Source organism: Artemia franciscana, unplaced genomic scaffold, assembly GCF_032884065.1.
Source record: "Artemia franciscana unplaced genomic scaffold, ASM3288406v1 Scaffold_2511, whole genome shotgun sequence".
In the NCBI taxonomy this organism is placed as follows: Eukaryota; Metazoa; Arthropoda; class Branchiopoda; order Anostraca; family Artemiidae; genus Artemia; species Artemia franciscana.
The window spans coordinates 27064-49545 of NW_027063366.1; the positions used below are offsets into that span (position 1 = coordinate 27064).

At 34.6% G+C, this 22482-nt stretch overlaps 1 pseudogene; it reads right to left on the reverse strand.

The window, feature by feature from the left end:
* Nucleotides 1–1586: 1586 nt before the first annotated feature.
* LOC136042928 (cytochrome c oxidase subunit 1-like) lies at nt 1587–16882 on the reverse strand (annotated as a pseudogene).
* Nucleotides 16883–22482: the final 5600 nt, after the last annotated feature.

Genomic DNA, 22482 nt, shown 5'->3' on the forward strand with positions numbered 1-22482 from the left:
CTTAAAACTATAAACCCAAGTTCTTTGATGATACAATATTTTTAAAAAAATCAGAGGTACATTAACCGTATGTGTCATTTTTAATAAAACAAAAATTTAATTTTTTTAAAGAATTTAGGCAATATTTGGATATTTCAATTGTTAATGGGAAAGCTTACAATTAAATGCCCTTAATCCCTTTGTCAACAATTTATACATTTTTTGTGTTTTGTACGAGAAAAGGTTTGCATAATTCTTTATGGAACTTTCAAGAAACCTTCAAAAGGTATTAATTAAAACAAGCGATTTACAGCTATCTCTGTTGGCCTGTCATCTAATTAGGCTTAAGAGATGGAATCGAATCTTATAGAAGTCAAATATCTAATAAGAATTTCCTCAAATTTCGAAAAGTAAAATCATTGGAGATTATAGAGGGGAAATGGAAAGTTTGGCTTATGAATACCATCAGGGGCAAATTATTACAAGGGAGATGGTAACAATCAAGGTTTAGAGTCTCCTGGAAACAACAAAAACTCTCTTCAAGCGGATGAGTATGGATAATACTGGTTTTCCAGAGGGATAAGAATCGATACGACTGGTTTTTCATTTGGAAAGGCATTGATACAACTGGTCCTCAACAATTATTGTCCTCAAAGACATAATTTGATACTTCACCCGTATCTGGACCTCATTTCCTTCTTACACAAAAGCCAAGAAGTCTGAAATACTTGACTCTTGCGCAGATGAACGTGAAGTTGTTTTAGATGAGATGACAAACTATAGGACCCAGATGAAGGTGAAAGTAAACAATTCTACTTATTCAGACGAATCTCACTTAGACTGATTTTAGAATACACCTCTTTCATCGCAAAATCATCCTTAGTTCTGATAATTCTTTGCTTTCATATTGGGATCTCTCCAGCTGTTTGGAAGAAAGATTACATTAGAGTAATTCTAAGGGTTATCAGCCCTAAGAGTTCTGACAAACTTAGACCTATTTGGCAAACACCAGGTCCGGTAAAAGTGGCCGAGACACTTATCATGAGGGTTTTACTGGATCAAATCAAAGAATCTATCGACCAGAGACAATATGGTGGACTAAAAGACTATAATACATCAGTGTATCTAGTACGGATGCACGATAATCTTCTCAAGTGGCCCGAAAAGAGTCACAGCCTTGTCGACGTTGGTGCCATAGATTTCCGAAAGGTTTTTAATTTAATCATTCAAATTGTCACTACTCTTAATCTTAAGCTAATGAGGGCTAAGAAAAGGACTCTTAAGCTCGTGTTGGACTTTGTCAGTCGGAGGATGCAGTATGATTTGATCTCTACGAAGTTGATAATAATTCCGAATGGTCCTCATCCACCTGTGAAGCCCCTCAAGGCACTAAGCTTGCAACTATTGTATTCTTTTCTGTAATTAACTTCCGCAAAACTGAATATGATGACCACTACCAGTTCGTGGACGACCTGTTATTTACCTGAAATACTTAGTACAAAACGGAGTTGTGACAATACAATTAAGTTCAAACGTTTTCAATGTTTTCAAAAAGAGTGCGCGGATCTAAACCTTGAGATTAATCGGAACAAGTCGAAGATAGTACGCTATAGCCCGCTAGAAAGCGATGTCATGGAGCCATGTGTTCCTTTCCCTCTAACCATTAGTATCAAGATCCTTGGAGCTACTTTCATCAATGACTTCAACTTTGCCGCATATATTAAAAACGTGGCTAAAATTACAAACGGTAGTCTACAGCCTATAAACGTTATGCCTAGGTTCAGTGCTAACACTGAAAGGACTAAGTATGCATACCCCTCTTCTAAAAAAAAAAAACATAGGAAATACCTCCAAATTAACTAACTACACCATAAAAAAAATCCCCTTGGTAAATGTAATCTCCCCCTCCCGAAAAATACTAATTCATTTAGACCTTGGTGGAGCTTTGGATGAGGAAGGGGAATTTCCTCTCCTCTAGGGAATAAATTCTGTACATTTTGAGGATTATTGTTACTCTTAACTTTCATAATAACAGCGTTGACCAGAAATACTCCGAGAAATCATAAGGGAGTGGAATAAAATATCTTACAGTTTTGATGTTTCTTTGAATTTTTCTTTACTCCTTCCCCGCTCCTTCCAAAAAAAACCTTTCCTGTAAAATGTCCTTTTTTCTGGCTTTTTGCTGGAAATTTTTCCAAGGAGGAGAGGAGTGCCGGCATGATTTAAAAAAAAACAAAATATTAATATCTTTTTATAAATGAAAGTGCGCTAAGAAAAGTTTTACCCCAGATTGTGTGCAAAAAATTGTCTGGGTAGATTTTTCAGCTAGAATGAAATCATCTGAGAAGTTTTCTCTGTGGGGTGTTGTTTTTAGGTGAAAGTATTTTGCATTGAAGGGAGCCGGAATTCCCGGTATTATTAAAAAAGGATCATAAATAAGAAGAAAATAAAAGTAGGGAGCAACATCAAAACTTAAAAAGGAAAGAAATCATTATGTATATGAAAGGGCTGCCCCCTCTTAAATACCTTTCTCTTTACACTAAAGTTTTGATTTTTGTCCCAATAATCTGTAATAACGATTCTTGAAAATATAGCCGTATAATTAGAATAATTAGGCTTTTCTTAATTCCATAATAAACTTTAGCGTAAGTACTAAGGCTTTGAGGAGGGGGGAACCCTTTCCTTATACGTAATGACTCCTATAAGTAATTAATGCTAAAGAATGTTTGGGACTAGCTGTAATTCTTCCTAGTTCAAACTTATTTTTTGCGTGTGCACATTTATTATTGGTGCTAAGGTGGGGAGGGGGACTCTATTGTTCTAGGAGTGACCAAGTTGAACTAGGTTAGTTTTGTTGAAATTGTGTATACTATGGCATAATTTTCAATCATCTATTATGAAAGAGTGTCAGTGGATGCATAGAAGGGAGAACAGAGGGTGACTGAAATCTCCGGGATCCAAATTTTTCCGAGGGATCCCAATTTTCTAGTGTGATCTGATTAATGATCAGCTATCAAAATTCAAATATACAGTATTTGTAAACGGAAAGTGGAAAACGTTATTAAAAAAGACAAAAAAATTTGTTCATATATGAGCAAATCCCCTGCTCGTCAAACTTAAGTATCTATAACTTTTACAAAGCTTTTTATTCAAATTTAACAATCCCATTGTTTGTGAGGTCTTTCTTAAAGAATCGGGAGAAAAGTAAAATTTTCCAATAAAGAGAGGAGGGCTTATGAGGAGGAATCTTCCTCATGTATGGACAAAATATTTATTGTTTTTAAGTAGGTCGTTACTTTTAGTGGAAAAACTTTTTCTCTGTTTAATCATAGGCAGCGCGATAGTGCTACCAAAGTAAAGCGATAGGTAAAATGTATTATTTATCTATTTTTTGTTTTTTGTTTTAGACCAAAGCACTTCGTATCGAAGGATTTGTCAGAGAAACTTTGAAAAAGGGCTCTTTTGACTAAAATTTGAAAGGGCTAGTGCCTTTTTAATAGTCAAAAGTCATTGGAGGGCATCTAAGCCCTTCTCACGCCTACGATTTACCGAAACAAATCCAATCAAATTTTTGAGATTATCATTTTGTTCAACGTATTTAAAGGTCCTTAAAATATATATTTGATGCTGACCACACCCTAAAGTCTTCAAGGCAAGGGTTGCTAGGCATGCCCTTGGGGCAGGTAAGGATGGGAGGTCTGGCTATTCCCCCAATCCTCGTATTTTCCAAAGTTTATCTGATAAAAATTTGAAGTTGACCATTTGTTGTCATAGATATATCGAAAAAGGCTCATTCGATTGGATATTGAAAGGGTAAGTGCCATTTTTCATATTCAAATATGATGGGAGGACAAATAACACTCCTATTATGCTTACCATTTTTCCTGACATATGAAATAAAAATTTCCAATTACCCATTTTGTTCAACGTAAATGAAAGGCCGGGAAATTATGTCCTTAAGGATCACAACCCCTCAGAGCCCTCAGAACAAACTAGGAAGAATTATACAAAGAAAATTCATACTTTTGTGTAGGTTATGCCTTGGTGATACATAAGATGTATATAGAAAGAAAGATCTTATAAAATTCGAATCCGATTCATTGGATTGGCAGTCAGAAGTTCTAATACCCTTTTTAAGATTCAGAGTAATTAGAGGGTGGGATAGACCCCCCCTCCCACGTCGTATTTTTCTGTATGCATCTGATGAAAATCGGATAGTTTTGGAAAGCAAAAATAAAATGAAACTAGGTATTTTCCTCCAAGTTCCAGTATTCCTTGCTTCCGTTTTTCTATTGTATTATTTCATATGGCTAATTATGACATGGTAATTTTGTTATCGTAGAACCTTCGAAAAGAGCTCTTTCGATTGGACGTCCAAAGGGCTAGCGAAATTTTGAATATTCAAAAGTAATTGGGGAGCAGATATCCACTCCTCCCAAGCCCACCTTTTCCCAAAACATATACAACCATAATTTTTAGATAGCTAGTTTGTTCAATATGAATGAAAAGTCTGGAAATTATGGATTTGTAGGTGACGAAAATACGTCCCAAAGCCCTCAGGACAAGGTTTTTAAGCTATGGCCTGGGCGCATATAGAGAATATATATAAAGGGTGATCGTATAAACTTCGGAGGGGGCTCATTGGATTTTTAGTAGAATAGTGAATGGGGTTTCAGCTCTATCTAACTCATCCTTTTAATTTACATCAATTTCGGTCCATTTTGCATCATTCTATCATCAAATATTGCACATTTTTAACATTTTCTATCCCTATATTCAAAATGAAAGCAGGTCTCTGGAAATCAAATTTGGTGTCAATTTTATACTTTTTCTCAATGTAAAAACTTGTACTAGACCTCACATAGCTTACCCTATCAATTCACCTCCTTTTCAATGGAATTTACACTATTTAAATAAAAATCTCCAACACTCTACAATTTCGCATCCTGAGCTTTAAGATCTAAACAGATCTTCTGGAATAGGAATTTTACATGTAGTTAAAAAAAATGTTTAGTTATATTCTATTCTTCCTATACTGCTGATAAAATGTAACAATTTAATATGATTTAATATTTAGTGGATAGTTCGATATCAATAACTAAATAATTTATACAAACTTGATTTATTCTTCCAATAACCCTTAGATTCATCACTGTATCTGATTTATTTAATTTATTTTCAAAGTTTACTGCTTTAGAATTAAAACACTTAGGTGCAAATAAATCAATCATTTTACCTTCAAAATCAATAATGATAACGATTTTTTTCTGTATTCAGTTGTAACAGATTTTATTCCTGTGATCGTACATTCCATTTTAATGTCAAAATAATTCTTTTCAACTAATTCGATAATATTTATTATCCATTTTAATTTTGCTTAATAGTTCCTATATTTATCAGTTGCTAATTCCATGAAATAAATCTCCAAATCGAAAATATTTTATATTTTAACTTTAAATCTATTATCAATGACCTCCATAATTCCTTTTCCTTCTGAAAGAACATTATAAATGTTATATGGATTAGTAGATAGTTGATCTAATAAAAGTTTGATTTCTTCATCAGCAGCTGATCCACTTCGATAAGCATTTGATTCATGCTTTGAAACATTCAAACAAAATGGGGAGGGGGGTCATCTCCAAATACATGTTTTCATACATTTCAAATACCTTGAAACAACTGGCTATCTAGAAATGTCTATTCGATATGCTTGGAGAAATTTTGGTTGTAGGAGGAGAGGTTTGTTGTCCTCCAATCACTTTCAGCTATTTAAAAGGGCAATAGGCCTTTAAAGTTACAATTGAATATGCTCTCTTTGAAGTTCCTGATAACAAAGAGATTATCTCTCTGAAGTTACGATAACAAAGAGATTAACTCAAACCTTTTATTAGATGAATTCAAGGAAATACGATGAGGGGAATGGAGGGGGGGGGTAATTCCACCCTCAGGCCATTCTGAATCACAAAAAGAGGAGTAAAACTACTGTTTTCCAATCCGCTGAGTCCCTATCGAATTTTATGCGATCGCACTTTCTTTATATAACTCATATATACCCAGTGTTTAACCTAAAACCCTTGTTCTGAGGGCTCTAAGGGGCTCGTCATCATTATAGACATAATTTTTGGGCCTTTCATTTACGTTGAAGAAAATGGCTAACTCAAAATTTAGATTAAATGAGTCAGGGAAAATGGTGATAATAAGAAAAAGGGTAATTGCTCTAAAGTAACTTTCGACTATTAAAAAGGGAAACCTCACAAAGGGAAAAACGCACATACAAACACACAGCCAGACAAACACACAAAAAACCAATAACCACACAAAAATACTGACAAACACACAGCCAGATAAAGACGCATTGATGGAAAAACACGCAGAGGGAAAGACAAACACAATTACACAATACACAATCACACACGCGCACAGTCAGACACACAAGCATAGGGGTGAGACAAAAAGCACAGAGAAGAAAATCAAAACAAAAAACAAACACACAAACTCAAACACACTGGCACAAACACAAACTCACTTACAAAGGCAGGGAGAAAGACAAAACTTACTGAGGGAAAAAACACGCACAGACGCAAACCCATTAACACAGCCACGCTAAGTCAGACACACAAGAACACAAACAGTCAAACACACAGGCACGAGGGGAGAGACGAAAACACACACAGGGAAACAAACAAACACACACTAGTACACAAAGTCAGACAGTGTAGCTTACACGCAAACATAGTCAAACACATAGCCACCGAGAGAGAAACAAAAAGACACATAAGGGAAAACACACATAAACACAAAAATACACAGACAAACACAAATAACGACACAAACTAAAACTCACAGGCTCAATCACAGTCTGACAAACAGGAATTGTAGTAAACAGAAAAACTCTCTGACTCACACCAAAACACACAAAAACACACTCAAGGACACACATGCTAATCCAAACACAAACAAACAACTACATAAAATCAGGCAAAATGGCATATACACAAACACAGTCAAATACATAGGCACGGGGAGAGATACAGATATAAAGGAAAATACAAACATAAACAAACACACACAAACACGCAACGTAAAACCCACACACACACAAATTCAAAAACACAGGCAAACACAGTCAGGAAAAAAGGCATGAAGGGACACAAGAACAAAACAATAGAACACACGTACATTCAAAAATATAACTAAACAAAGTCAACCAGTCATGCACCAACTCAAACTCAGACACAAAGGCATGGAGAAAGACAAAATCACACAGAAGGAAAACACAAACACGCAAACACACAAATGCGCAAACTCACAGCCACACAAATTGAGATAGAGAAGCACACACAGTCAAAGACAAATGCCCGAGGGGAGAGACAAAAACGCACAGAGGGAAACACACACACACAAACATACAAAACCACACAAAGTCAGACACACTGGCAAACACATATACATAGTCAAACGCATAGGAACGGAGAGAGACAAAAAACAAAAGTAAAACATTAACAGAGGAAAAACACACATACGAACACACAACCATAGAAAGTCAGTCACAAAAGCACACAAATGCAGTCAAATACACGGGTACAGAGGGAGAGACACGAATACAAAGAGGAAAAACATACACACAACCGAACTAAGTCAAATGCATAGGCACACACAGTCTGACGCACAGGCATGGAGGGACAAAAAAACACAAGTGAAATACATAGTCAAAGACAAATCTTCAAACAAAATGGATGGAGAAAGACAAAAAAAAACACAGAGAAAAATCTCACACACACAAACACACGCAGTAAGACGTTATGACATACACGTAAACATAGTCAAAAGATAGGCACGGAGGGAGAGGCAAAAACACCGAAGTAAAAACACACATAGACGTACACAAACACAAACACATAAACACACGCACACATAAACTCGGTCACGCAAAGTAAAACACAGAGGCAAACATGAAGTGAGACAAACAAAGAGAACAAAAACAGAGGGAGGGACGAAAACAGACAGAAGGAGAACTCTCGTAAATACACACAAGCACACACATAACAACACAGACAGACCCACCGGCACACAAACACAGTCAGAAGAAAATTCAGCGGGGGGACATAAAAGCAAACAGAGGAAAAAACAAACAAAAGAATGAAAATCCACACAAAGTCAGACACAAGGCACATGCACTGTCAGAGACACACACACGGAGATAAAGACCGAAACATAAATAGGAAAAAAATACACATACAAACACTCACAAACACAGACACAAAACCATACGAAGTCAGAATCACAGACATAAAAACGGTTTGAAAAACAGGCTAGGAGACAGAGAAAAAAAAAACAAAGAGGTAAAAACAAACAACTGCCCACACATAACCACACAGTCAGACACACAGACACTCCCACTTGTTTATGCAAACAGGCACGGAGAGAGACAGAAGACAGCACATAGGGAAAAACAAACTCACACACGCACTCACACTCAAACAAAGTAAGACACACAGACAAACACATAGTTAGACAAATGTGCAAAGAGAGATAGATAAAACACAGAGAGGTAAAAACTCACTCTTACACACAAACAAAAAGACAAAGTAAGACAAACAGACATAAACACAGTTTGACAAAGAGGCACGGAGAGAGATAGAAATCCACCAAAATTCTAGAGCAGACTCTAGAATTTTTGCTTGTTTTAAGTTTAATTTGGTTAATTATCAAAATATCTGTTTGTTTTGGGTTTATATATTTAATTTGGTTATTTGTGGTAACTTTTGGTTTAGAAAACTATTTGACTAGTTCCTGCTCATTTTGATTTAATGGAACTCTTTGTATTTCTTTCAAAGACATATTGTGGAATTTTTTTTCCAGTCTCTTCCAGTTTTTTTTAGTCTATCTCTCCTTGCATGTTTTTCAGACTGTTTTTATGTCTGAGATTCTGACTTCGAATGGTTTTTTGTGTGTGTTTGTGAGTGTGTGTATGTGTGTGTTTTTTTCCTCTTTATATTTCTGTCTTTATCTGTGTTTGTGTGTGTCTGACAGTGCACGTGCCTTGTGTCTGACTTTGTGTGGATGTTTATTCATTTTGTGTGTTTTTCCTCTGTGTGCTTTTATATCCCCCCCTGAATTTTTGTCAGACTGTGTTTGTGTGCCAGTGGGTCTGTCTGTGTTATTATGTGTGTACATGTGAGTATGTGCGAGTGTTGTCCTTCTTTTTGTTTTCGTCCATCCCTCTTTTGTTGTTCTCTTTGTCAGTCTCTCTTTATTTGTGCCTCTGTGTTTTACTTTGCGTGACTGAGTTTATTTGTGCGTGTGCTTACGTGTTCGTGTTTGTGTACGTGTGCGTGTGTTTTCAATTCGGTGTTTTTGCCTCTCCCTCCGTGCCTATCTTTTGACTGTATTTGCGTGTATGTCATTACGTCTGGTTGTGTGTGTTTGCGTGTGTGTGGTTTTTCTCTGTGTTTTCTTTTTGCCTTTCTCCCTGCATTTTTGCATCAAGTTGTGTCTTCGACTATGTATTTGACTTGTGTCTCTTGTTTTTTTGTAGCTCGATGACTGTGCGTCAGACTGTGTGTGCTTGTGCATTTGGCTTAGTTTGGTTGTCTGTATGTTTTTCCTCTGTTAATGTTTTACTTTTGTTTTTTGTCTCTCTCCGTTCCTATGCGTTTGACTGTTTGACTTCATGCCTGTTTTCCTGACTGTGTGTGCCTGTGTGTTTGACTTTGTGTGTGGGTTTTGTTTTGTGTTTGTGTCTGCGTCTTTTCTTTTTGTGTGTTTTTGTCTCTAACCCAGTAACTGTGTGTCTTAGCCTGTCTTTGCATGTGTTTTTGACTTTGTGCGGTTTTGTAGGTGTGTGTGTGTGTGTGTATGTTTGTGTATTTTTCTTCTTGTGTTTTTGTCTTTCTTTCCGCGCCCTTGTGTCTGACTGTATTTGTATCTGTGTGTCTGAATTTGTGTGGTTGTGTGAGGGTGTTTGTATGTGTGTGTATGCAGGTTTTTCTCTCTGTGTGTTTTTGTTTTTCTCTCCGTACCTGTGTGTCTGGCTGTATGTGTGTGCCTATGCGTCTAACTTTTTTGTGTTTTCTGTTTATGTCTGTTTGTATGGGTTTTTCCATCTGTGTGTTTTTTTTCTCTTTCTAAATGCCTGTGTGTCTCACTTTGTATATCCTGAGTGTCTGACATTGTGTGGTGGTGTGTGCGTGTGTTTTCCTCTTTGTTTTTTCGTCTATTTTTACGTGCCTCTCTGTCTGACTTCGTGTGATTTTGTGTTTTTTTGTTCCTCCCTCTGTTTGGTTTTGTATCTTTCGCCGCGTCTATTTGTTTGACTTTGCATTTGGCTTTTATCTGACTTTGTCTGTATGTGTGTATACTTGTTTGTGTTTTTTTCCCTCTGCTTTTTTTTTCTTCCTCCTTGTGCTTTTGTGTTTGACTTTGTATTTTCCTGTGTGTCTGAGTTTGCCTGGTTGTATGTGTGTGTGTTTTTCCTTCTGCCTGCTTTTGTCTCCCTTTCCTCATAGTTTGGTCTCTGAGTTTGGGAGTTTGTGCTTGTATATCTTTTTTTCTTGGTTTTGAGTATGTATGTGTGTTTGTGTGTATATATATTTGTGTGTTTGTGTATGGGTCTGGCTGTGTCTGTGTGGGTTTTAATTTGTGTGGTTTTGTGTGTGTATGTCTGTGTGTGTTTGTTTATGGTTGTGTTTTCCCTTATATGTGTATCTCTCTCCTTGCCTATGTATTTGACAGTATTTGTCTTTACGGCATTTCGCCTGATTTTATGTAGTTGTTTGTTTGTGTTTGTTTTAGCATATGTGTTCGTGTAAGTGTTTGTGTGTGTTTTGGTTTGAGTTAGAGAGATTAACCTCTGTCTCTGTTTGTTTTTCTTTTTACTATAATTCCTGTTTGTCAGACTGTGATTGAGCCTGTGAGTTTTAGTTTGCGTATTTACGTATGTTTGTCTGTGTTTATTCCTGTGTTTTTCCCTTTTGCATCTTTTCTTTTCATACTCGGTGTCCATGTGTTTGACCATGTTTGCGTGTAAGCTACACTGTCTGACTTTGTGTAATAGTGTGTGTTTGATTATTTCCCTGTGTTTGTCTTTGTCTCTCCCCTCGTGACTTTGTGTTTGACTGTGTGTGCTCTTGTGTATCTGACTTAGCCTGGCTGTGCATATGCGTTTGTGTTTGTGCGTGTTTTTTCCCTCTGTAAGGTTTGTCTTTCTCCCTGCCTTTGTGAGTGTGTGCTTGTGTCAGTTTGTTAGAGTTTTTGTGGTGGTGTTTGTTTTTGATTTTTCCCTCTGTGCTTTTTGTCTAACCCCCCCTGCCTTTGTGTCTGACTCTGTGTGTGATTATGTATTTTACTTTGTGTTGTTGCGCACGTTCGTGCGGCTGTGTTTGTTTGTCCTTCCCTCTGAGTGTCATTGCTTGTCCATCAATGCCTCTTTGTCTTGTTTTTGTTTCTGTGTGGTTGTGTGTTTTTGTTTGTGTCTGTCTGTGTGTTCATAAAATATTAATAATAATTTATTTGTGACCCACTTGAAACAGCGGAATATAAAAACAAACAGAAAAAAAACAACTTCTGATAAAACATTAAATTACTGTAGAAAACATTTTAGAAGATCATGAAAAGTAAAATGTATCGAGTTGGATAGTTTCTGGTGTAGCACTTCAAGTTTAATTAATAAATCTGGAGCAACAAAATTTGTTACCATATCACTGTTCTTGTACCAGGGAGTAAGATACAACAAAAAACGCCATTAAATCATATCTTTTTAAAACAGGATACAATCCATAAAGATATAAAACCGAGTGATCACAAAATCAAAAATAAATTTGTGAAAGGGCTTTGCGGTTGTATTTCCCCCTGTTCGTAAAAATTTTAGAATAACCTACTTAAGGTTTAACCTTAACATCAGAAACAATTTTATTATGAAAAGATACTAAATTGTTAGTAAGGGTAATCCCCAACCACCTTCAAGAAGTCACGCACGGAACGCTAAATTCAGAAAAATTAAGTCTAGAAGATTGGTAAGGAGAGGGAGAAAAATGAAGGAATTCAAATTTATCAGGGTTAAGAGTGAGACCTACATTCGAGAAAGCAGTAGAGATAGAACGAACAGAAGCCGAAAGCCGAGATTTAGTTCTACTAGTGAGAGGAATATCGTCTGCATAAGCAGGATATGAGACATTTGAACTACCTAAAAGGTAAGTTGTGGGAAGACTATTTAAAATATCAGCAATAAAAATTTGAAAATAGATGGAGATAAAACTCCACCTTGTCTCACACTTTGCCTTACGGAGATCTTCAACATAGAAGGATCAGAAAGATTTAACATGAAGGAAAGAATGACCATATCAAAATTTTAATAAAGAAACGATAAAAATATTCCCTCCACATTTAAGCAAAGAAAACAGGGCAAAGAAAACGTATGCGCGTTTTTTCCTTTGTGAGTTTTTTTCTCCCCCCCCCACTTGCTCCTTGCCTGTGCGTCTGGCTCGGTGTTTGAATTTGTGAGGTTGTCTGCGTGTCTTTTTTGTGAGTGTGTTTTTTTTTTGAGTGTGTGTGTGTAAGTTTGTGTCTTTCCCTCTGTGTGTTTTCGTCTCTCCCCGGTATCTCTTTGCCTGAATGTGTATGTGCATGATTGTCAGACTTTGTATGGTTCTGTGTTTTTTTTTTTGTTTTTTTGTGTGTTTGTGCTGTTGCATTGGTGATTTCTCTTTTCATGATATATATATATATATATATATATATATATATATATATATATATATATATATATATATATATATATATATATATATATATATATATATATATATATATATATATATATATATATATATATATATATATATATATATATATATATATATATATATATATATATATATATATGCGTGTATATATGGGTGTGTGCGTTTTTACCCATGTGCATATCTTTCTTTCTCTCTCTCTCTCTCTCTGTGCCTGTGTGTCTAGCTGTGTCCTTATGTCTAACCAGAGGGTGCCACAGGATCCGTCTTAGTTTCGCATAGTGATGTGACTTTGTTCTGTTATGTTCGAGCGTGTTTGTGTTTGTGTGTGTGTTTATTTGTGTGTTAATATGTTTGTTTGTGTGTTTGTGCTTGTGTCTTTCCGTTTGCTTGTTGGTGTCTCTCCCTCATGTCTATTTTCCAAACTTTGTGTGTGCTTCCCCGACTGAATTGTATGATGGCCATTTGTTGTACATTTTCTTAAAAGTCTCATTCGATTGGAAATTGAAAGGGTTAGTTCAATTTTTAACAGTCGAAAGTAACTGGAGAGCATTACCCTTTTTCTTATAGTTACCATTTTCCCTGACTCATCTAATCCAAATTTTGAGTTAGCCATTGTCTTCAACGTAAATTAAAGGACCGAAAATTATGTCTTTAATGATGAAAAACCCCTTAGAGACCTCAATACAAGGGTTTTAGGTTAAACCGTGGGAATATTTGAGGTATATAAAGAAAGTGCGATCCCATATATTTCGATAGGAACTCATTGGATTGGCAATCAGTAGTTCTAGTCCCATTCTTAAGTTTCAGAATGGTTGAAGGGTGGAATTCCCCCCTCCCCCCATCCCCGACCTTGTATTTTCTAGAATTCATCTGATAAAAGGTTTGAGATGATCTCTTTGTTATCGTAGAAAATTCAAAGAGAGCATATTTGATAGTAAATTCAAAGGAGGAGTACCCTTTTAAATGGCTGAAATTGATTTGAGGGCAACAAACCTCTCCTCCCACGCCCAAAATTTAACCAAGCACATCCAATAAACATTTATAGATAACCAGTTGATTCAAGGTAATTGAAATGTATGAAAATATGTACTTGGAGATGACCCCCCTCCCCATTTTGTTTGAATGTTTCAAAGCATGAATCGAATATTTATCGAACTGGATCAGCTGCTGATAAAGAAATTAAACTATTATTAGATCAAATACCTTCTAATCTATATAACATTTACAATATCATACTTTCAGAAGGAAAAGGAATCATGGGGGTCATTGATAATAGCTTTAACGTTAAAATATAAAATAGTTTTGTTTTGGAGATTTGTTCATAGAATTTGCACCTAATAAATATAGGAACTTTTAAGCGAAATGAAATTTTTACAACTAAATACAGAAGCAAATCGTTATCATTATTGATTTTGAGGGTAAAATGGTTGATCTATTTGCACCCAAGTGTTTTATTTCTAAAGCAGTCGACTTTGAAAAAAAATTAAATAAATTAGATAAAATTATTATTCCAAGGGTTATGGAAAGAAAAATAACTATTCCAGAAGATCTGTTTTGATCTTAAAGCTCAGGATGCAAAATTGTAGAATGTTGGAAATCTTTATTTAAAATGGTGTGAATTCCATTGAAAAGGAGGTAAATTGATAAGGTAAGCTATGTGAGGTCTAGTACCCGTTTTTATATTTTGAAAAAGTATAAGAATGACACCAAATTTGATTTTCAAAGATCTGCTTTCATTTTGAATGTAGGGTTAGAAAATTTTAAAAATGTTTAAAGCCAACAGATCATTAGTATCTTAGTTTTAATATTGTGTTTTTATGTATTGTATGGGGAAATCCTTAGGAAAACGGAAAGTGAAAACTTAAAGACCAAAATTGAAAGAGGTGAAAACACACACAAGTAAATACAATGCCTCTAAGAAGTTTGGGACGAAAATTATAAACGGTGAAAACTTAGGAACAAAAATTGAAAAAAAGACATTAACTAATAAGAAATAATAAATTGAGAAAAGTGGGTGATACAAAATTAAAAAAATATTGAATTATATAAATAAAATTTAAAATGGTAAAAACTTTGAAACAAAGTTTGAAATAGATGGAATTACAAGATAACATTGAAAAAGACTAAATTGAGAGAACTAATAAATAAAAAAGACAAAATTTTTTCGGGTAAACATTGAAGATGATAAAATTCAAGCAGATAAAACTGATTTTTTCCCTCAATAATATGAAGACTTTATGAATAAACATTCCACCTGAAGCCAAATTCGTGTATATTAACGGAAATCGGTAGAAATATTTTTTAATTGATTAATTTTAGGAAAATTATTTAGGCCTACCATTCTAACCTTTTAAAGGCAGCCTAGGCCAACCAGCAGTTATAGCCTGTATTAGGACCTTTATAACACCATCTAACCTACAATGTTGAAACCATTTTGCATTATAAAAGATTTACTTCACGAAATCTGAAACTTAGAGTCCTAAAGACCATATACTTGGCTTCTATAGGAATGAAACATCTTTAATTTTGGCTTCGACTCAAGAGTATAAGGCCTAAGAAAAAAAATTATTAGGATCTTGTAAACTTGAATTCGTAACTCTTTGAGATAAATGATCTCCAAAATAGTAAGAATAAACATAAATATTCGTCTCTTTAATGTTAAATGAAAAAAGGAACTTTTGCCAAGATAAACATCTATAAAGAGAGCATAAGAAAATTATATAGGTTGAAAATAAGACTTACGTAGCGATGAAGCAGGTATCAACTGTTTTATGTTAACAAATATTTAGATGGTAATTTTAAGATAATAGGCTTAAACAGAACTACAAAAAATGACCGGATCTCAAAAAATTTTGTACTTTAGTATCACCAGGTGTTAAAAAATACAGATTTTTACTTCCTAGATATTTTATTTTAACTACTAAAAAGTAATTGAATCATTTTATTAAGCATGTGTATCAGGATAATCTATCTAACGACGTGGTAGGCTATTCTGGCGAGATCTAGGAAATGCTTAAGAAAGAATGTCAAGTTAACCCTTAAAAAAATAATAAAGAAATGAGCCTTAAGAAGAAATTGATTCAATCTTAATCCAGTCATTAGAGGGAATCAATGTACAAATCCTCCTATAATAGCAAAGACAACACCTATTGACAAGAAATAACAGAAATAGGCAACGACATAATAAGTAACGTGGAGAAAAATATTATTTCTAGACTTTGATAGTTCAACCTCCGTAAGCCTTCCTACAATAAATAAAAATACAAACCAGGGGGCCTATAGTATAGAGGGGGTTATAGCAAGTCGTGTTCCGTGCTAGGTCATCTAAAAATCTTAATTCCAGTAGGAATTGCAATGATTATAGTTGCTGCAATAAAATAAACCCGAGTGTCTACGTTCATTAGTAATATATATGATGGTCCCAAAAACCAAAACCAAGAATACCAATAGCAAGTATATCCTAGATCATACATAATGTACCAAATGCTTCCTTCTTACCTTTCTTTTGACTAATAATGCGGCAGACTATTCTGATTCCCGATAAAAATAAGATATATGCTTCAGGATGGCCAAAAAATCAAAATAAATGTTGATAGAGAATGGGATCTTCACCTCCTACGGGATCAAAGAAAGAAGTATTTAAGTTACGGTCAGTTAATAATATAGTAATAGCTCCCACTAGGACTGGAATTGATCAAAGGAGAAAAATGGCCATAATTCCCACTGCCCAAACGAAAAGAGGTATACGACCAATAGATATTGATTGTGGTCGTATATTAATAATAGTGGAAATAAAATTCACAGCCAATCAAAGAAACTCCGGCTAAATGAAGTGAAAAAATAGCTAAATCTACAGAAGGTCCGACATGGGCAATAGCCGAGGAGAGAGGAGGGTAGACTGTTCTTACAGTTCTCGCACCTCTTTCAACTATAGATCTAGCTAAGAGAAGAGTTAAGGATGGTGAAAGCACACAAAATCTCAAGTTATTCAATCGAGGGAAGGCTATATCCGTAGCTCTAAATATAATGGGTACCAGTCAGTTACCAATTCCCCCAATCAAAATTGGTATAACAAAAAAAAAATATGATAAATGCATGAACTGTCACAATAACATTATATACTTGTTCGTCACCAATCAGGGAACCGGGTTGACCCAATTCTGCCCACACATGTATTCTTAAAGAAGTCCAAACTATCCCTGATCAAGCCCTAAATAATATTGTATTTAGGTCTAATATCTTTGAGATTTGTAGAATAAAATCAACGTTGTATAAGTAGAGTGACCGATAATAGGTTCTACATTGTAAATTTAGTTAAGGATTATTACCTTTACTACGACCAATTTGTGGCTCAGTAGTTTAAAAAAATATAATATTGCAAATCTTGACTTGTGTCCAACCCGGGCCTAATCAGTTAGAAATCACTTTTATCATAGGTAACGGCAATTTCGTGTATAAGTATTTTGTGCACGTAAAAATTTGGTTCTTAAAGAGAAATTTACATTTCATATATAATTAGCAGAGATGAGTTGCCTGATAAAAAGGATTACGTTGATACCGTAATTATGAAGATAATACCACCGTCTATGTTAAGTAGAAATTAGGTAAGCTTAAGAACCTCTTATCTCTAGCTTTGAAGGCTGGTTGTTTAATTAGCTTAAAGCCTTACAAAAGAATAGATTAAGAAAAATATTAAACCATATTGATAGAATAGCCAGGATCTCTATTTGATCAGAATTTACCTCTGAAGAGAATAAAAGGGTGCTTTTAGCAATATTAAAATAAAACTAGACAGAGAGACACGAAGATACAACAAGGGTTAATTCAAGAAGAGGGGGTAGAATATTCATTTCAAGAGATATTCATTTAATATAAAATCCTAAGAAGGGGGGTTGTCCGGCTAAAGAGAGAAGATTCAATGAAAAAAAAACTTTATAGACTAATCTGATTATATTATTCCAATCTTTGCCAAAAAATTTATATAATAAATTATTATCAAGAAAATCTATTTATAGTAACTCTTAATTAGGATAAGTGTCTAACAGAGGAAAATGCTATAGACAGCCAATGGTTGGATTGGTTAATCCCTCTTAATTCACCAATCAATGCTCCAATAAGAATAAAAAAAAAAATTATAAATTGCATTATACATAGTCTGAGAAGAGTTTCAATTTTTGGAAAATATATTAAAAGAGATAAAAACCTTTTATGACATAGATTTAGAAATGCATACTAGTCATATATAGAATGCGCCGCACCTACCTTAATTATCAAGGCAAAAGAGATCAAAAATGAAAATGATTCACTTAAAATAATCGCTAAAAAGATGAATGAGCCGACTAACTGAATAAAAATACTTTAATCAATTTTCCTTTTTCTTTTCAATTATAATAGGAATAAAATTTATTATAATCATATTAAATAAATCATATTATATCATATTAAGTAATATAATCATATTAATATTACAATCATATTAAATAAAGAAATAATTTTATATTATAGTTACATAAGATAGAATATAAGCTTATCTAATAAATAAATGCAAACTGACACCAAACAAACCTTCATTTGCAGACTCGCACAATTTTTAATGATTCAGAATTTGTCTTACGTGCTACCAGGCTATGTTAGCGTGACCAAACCACGATATGCTAGGTAAAACTAGCTTAACCCAATTTAATGTCTGTAGTTTAAGTTAGGTTAACCCAACCTAACCTAGCAGCACGTAAGAAAAATGTTGAATCCTTAAAAACGGTGGGTGTTTGCTTGTTTGTGTATGTTTGTATGTGTTTGTATTTGTGTGTAATTGCCGTGTGCATGTGTTTTTGTAGGTGTGTGTGTGTGTATGTGTATTTGTGTGTGTTTGCGTATATGTGTTTGTGTGTGGTTTCGTGTCTGTCCATCTATCTATCCATGTTTGGGCTTCACTGTGTCTGATCATCTGTTTGTCTTTCAGTGTGTCAATCTCTCTCAGTGTATGTGTGTGTGTGCGTTTCCTTGTTTTTGTTTAACTGTCCCACTGTCTGCCTGGCCTAGTGTATGTGTCTGTGTGGCCTTGTGTCTCAACTTCTGTTTTTGTTTATGTGTGCATGTGTCTGTTTGTGTGTATATGTTCCTCTTTCAGTGTGTTCATGTGTGTGGGTCTCTTTTTCATTGTGTCTAACCATTTATTTTTCTTTCTGTGTTTCTGTCTCTCTCTCTCGTTCTCTTTCTCTCTCTCTCTGTGTGTGTGTTCTTTGTTGTGTTTGCATATGTGTGCATGGGTTTCTGTGTGTATGTTCGTCTGTTTTTTTGTGTGTATATTTGTGTGTGTGTTTTTATTCGTCTTTTATCTGTCCATGTTTCTGCTTCACTGTGTCACATCTTCTGTTCGTCTGTCTGCGTGTCTATATCTCTGTCTGTGTTTGTGTGTTATTCTGTTTAACTGTATAACTGTCTGTCTCGCTTTGTGTGTATGTCTCATTGTCCTTGTTTCAGACCCTCTGTTTTTGTTTCTGTGTGTATCAGTCTATTTTTGTGTATATATCTCCGTCTGTCTGTTTGTCCATGTGTGTGGGTCTTTTTGTCATTGTATCTAACTTTTTTTTCTTGTTTGTGTCTGTCTTTCCCTCCCTCTCTCTTTTTCTCTATCTCTATTTGTTTCTCTCTCTCCAAATCTCTTACCCTCTATCTTTTTCTATCCCTCCCTTTCTTTGAGTGTTTGTGTTTGTATATAGTTGCTTGTGTGTGTTTATATGTGCTTTGTCTGTGTGTGTGTGTGTGTGTCTGATCATCTGTTTGTTTTCTCTGTGTCATTTTCTTCGTGTGTCTTTTTTTATCTTTCCCTCTGTTTGTCTGTCCATGTGTCTGTTTCATGTCTGTTTGTCTGACAATATTGTCAGTCTTAGTGTCGGTTTCTGTGTTTGTACGCATGTTTCTCTATTTTTTACCGTCTGTCTTTCTGTTTTTCCGTCTGTATGTCTCTCCCTCTGCCTCTGTTTGTTTATATGTATTCGTCCTTCTTTCTGACTAATCTTGTGTTTGCATCTCTGTGTTTCTGTTCCGAACATTATGTTTGTCCGTCTTTGTGTCTGTCTCTGTTCATCAGTCTATCGGTCCGTGAATATTCTTTGCTCTATGTCTTACCATCCGACTATCTGTTTTTCCGCCTGTTTGTCTGTCCCTTTCTCTCTTCAGGTATGTGAGTATCCTTCCCTCTTTCTGCATAACCATGTTTTACTGTCTCTGTGTCTTTGTGTCTGGCCTTCTGTTTCTGTTTCTGTGTGTATGTTTTTGTTTTTATCTGCCCCTCTTTCTGTATGTCCATGTGTGTGAGTCTCTGTGTCATTGTGTTAAACCATTTGTTTCTTATCTCCGTGCATCCCTCTCTCTCTCTCTCTCTCTCTCTCTCTCTCTCTCTCTCTCTCTCTCTCTCTCTCTCTCTCTCTCTTTCTCTATATATCTCTCTCTCTCTTTTTCTGTGTGTGTGTATTCGTGTATATGTGTGTTTTTCTTTTATGTTTGAGTCTGTGTGTTTTTTTTTTGTGTTCGTGTTTTTATTTTTCACTCTGTTTGTCTGTCCGTTTGTTTGTGTGTTTCATTGTTAGTTTGTCATACCATCTGTTTTTCTGTCTTTCTTTCTCTCAGTTCTTATCTGTGAATCTGTTCTTCTGTCTGTTTGTCGATGACGGTGAATCTCGTGGGGTGTGTGTATGTCTGAACATCGGTTTCTTTTTCTTTTTTATATTTCTGTGTGTGTTCGTGTGTGTATCTGTCTCTCTGTGTGTATTTCCATGTGTGTGGGTCTCAGTTTCATTATTTCTAACAATATTTTTTTTTCTCTCTCTCTGTTGCTCTTTCTCTTTCTCTCCCCCTTCTCCCTCTCTCTCTCCCTTTCTCTCTCTCTCTCTCTCTCTCTCTCTCTCTTCTTTCTCTTTCTCTCCCTCTCTCTCTCTCTCTCTCTCTCTCTTTCTTTCTCTCACTCTCTCTCTCTCTCTCTATGTGTGTGTTTTTAGGTATACTGTTGGAGCTATATACCCCTAAAAATATTATTACGCACACCTTGTCTTTCAGAATACTATAATTCAATATAATAGTTCAAATAGAATGTAAAATAATCCCTAAAAAACAAAAATTACTTTTACAAAATACAAAATACTTTGCATAATTATAACATTGTTCTAACAGAAGGGAAAATAGTTGGTAGAGAACAGAAAGTACTTGCTACAAAATAAAAAATTCTAACAATATCCCAAATACTCCTTAAAGAATACAGGAAGCTCATAAGAAGTCAAAAATAATTCCTGAAAAAAAAATAACTCTTAAAAAGTAAAAACAGTTATTTTGCGGAATTCTAAAATAGTTCAAACAGACTGCAAAATCGTTGGTGCAAAATACAAAATAGTTTCTACAAAACATAAAAATTCTAATAACATCCCAAATAGTTCTTAAGGAACACAAAAAAGTTCAAATATAATCTGAATATTTCCTACAAAACAGAAATAACTCTTACACAATACAAAAATACTTTACACAATTCTAAAACAGTTCTAACAGAATTAAAAATAGTTCATGCACAACACAATTACTGCGAAATTCAAAAATTCTAACAACATTTAAATAGTTTACATGGAATACAAAAAACTTAAAACGCAATCCAAAAAAATCCTAAAAAAAAATTACTTTTACAAAATAAAAAAAAAATACACCATTCTAAAATTGTTCTAAGGGAATGTAAAATAGTTAGCTTAGAACACAAAATACTTGCTCTAAAACACATAACTTCTAACAGCACCCCAAATACTTCTTATAGAATACATAAAGTTCAGAAATATTTCACAAAAATTTGTACAAAACTAAAATGATTTGTACGAAATACAAAATACTTTGCTTTACTGTAAAATAGTTCTAACATAATGAATAAAAATTGGTGCAGAACCCACAATACTTACTACAAAGCCCGAAAATTCTAGCATCATCTAAAATATTTCTAATAGAATATAAGAAATTCAAACATAATCCAAAATATTTCCTACAAAACCAATATAATTCTACAAAATCCAAAAATTCTTTTCATAATTATTAAAGTAATTCTGAGAGAATGGAAAAGAGTTGGTCCAGACCACAAATTACTTTTTACAAAACAAAGACACTAACAACATCCTAGTTTCTTCTTATAGAATACAAAAAAGGTCAAATATAATCAAAATAATTTCCTAAAAAACAGAAATAACTGTTACAAAACAAATAAAAACTGACACCAAATCATCTTTCCTATGCAGACTCACACGATTTTTCAGGATTCAGCATTTTTCATGCGTGCAGCTAGGCTATGTTAGCTTAGTGTAAACACGGTACTTCAGGTAAACCAAGCTTAACCTAACCTAATGTGTGTAGTTTAAATTAGGTTAACCCAACCTAACCTACCAGCACGTAAGAAAAAGACTGAATCCTCAAAAACGATGCAAGTTTGCATGTTTGTGTATGTGTTTGTATTTTTGTGTATTTGTTTATGTATGTGGGTTTGTGCTTTTGTTCGTGTGCCTCTGGGTTTGTGTTTGTTTGTTTGTTTGTGTGTGTGTGTGTTTTGTGTGAGTATGTGTGCGTGTGTATGTGTTTATTTGTGTGTGTATGTGTGTTAGCATGTGTGTGTTTATTTGTTAATTTGTGTTTGTTTTTGTGTAAGTGTGTTTTTATGTCTGTTTGTTTGCATGTGTGTGTGTGTATTTGTGTGTGTGTCTATGTTGATGTGTATCTGTTTGTGTTTGTGTGCGTGTGT